Here is a 1,316-nt window from a genome sequence, read left to right as displayed (position 1 = left end):
GGCCTTGGTCCTCTTGTCCATGTGCGCTGGGTTTGTGATGGTTTGGGAGACAAGATGATCCAAGTTTGGATTGGGCCTGAACAGAGAGTCTGGTTGAGGCAGAGGGAAGTTGCTGCACTAAGGACAGTCTAGGAATTAGGAGTGCCTTCAGGTTAAAGCCTTGAGGAAAAGAGGACCACAGATGTGGATTCTTTTTTGAAGACCTTGGAGGCTATCTGATCTAACATCCTCTTTTCATAGATGAGGAAACTGAGTTCCAGAGAGGGTGAGTAGCTTGCCTACCTCACACAGGTGGCAGAACTAGGATTTAAATTTAGGTCATGCTACTCCAAATCCAGTGTTCTGTGCCACTGTACCATGTTGCCTTGTCCACGTGAAGAAGTTGTGTATACTTTGCTCCTGACATGAGGCTTTAATTTCCAGCCTAGTATATCACTTTTCACAAATTGCTGATTAGATCATTAAGAACTTGAGGGGCCGTGTGACCGTGGGCAAGTCACTTAACCCCAACTGCCCTCCAAAAAAAAAAGAACTTGAGGGGCCTTGGACTGCATTGTGTTCAGGTAAAGTGGGGTGGGGTGTTAGAAATAATTTCATCCTTTGGTTCTTAATCTGGAATTAATGAACTAAAAAAATTTTTTTATAACTGTTGTACTATACTTGATTTCCCTTGGAATTCTGTGTATTTTCTATTATACATTTTAAAACATCCTGAGAAGGGGTCCATGACTCAAAAAATGTTGAGGATCCCTGATCTAATCTGACTCACAATGGCTTAGACAATCCTCTTTTTCTGTTCTTTGGGTTTTTTTTTTTTTTTTTGGTTTGGTTTGGTTTTTACTTGGATTTGTGATTTCACTGGCATGGGAATCTCCTTGTAAAGTGGTTGCACTAGCAGTGTAAACCTGTAACTTTGAGTCTTTTTATTTTTTTTTGCTTTTTGGAGGGGGGAAGGTAGGCCAATTAGGATTAAGTGACTTGCCCAAGGTCACTTGGCTAGTTTTGTGTTAAGTGTCTGAGGTCACATTTAAACTCAGGTCCTCCTGACTCCAGAGCCGGTGCTATATTCACTGCGCCACCTAGCTGCCCCTCTGTTCTTTGTTTTATAAGCAAATGCACTTGGTTGATGTTTGTCAAATTCATATTGTTGTGTTTTCCAAATAAATCGTCTAACCCAACCACCATCTCCCATTTTACAGATAAGGAAACAGATCCAGGGAGAAAATTGCCTTGTGAAAGCATGCACAGTGAATTAGGGGCCAACTGGGACCTAGGTCTTCCAGTATTGCTCATTTTTCTTTTTATTCACCCTGACT

The sequence above is a fragment of the Petaurus breviceps genome, unplaced genomic scaffold, assembly GCF_028583685.1.
Source record: "Petaurus breviceps papuanus isolate PSGF00001 unplaced genomic scaffold, PetGlider_PUasm1.0 90879, whole genome shotgun sequence".
NCBI classification, from domain to species: Eukaryota; Metazoa; Chordata; class Mammalia; order Diprotodontia; family Petauridae; genus Petaurus; species Petaurus breviceps.
Note: the sequence above shows the minus strand (reverse complement) of the source record.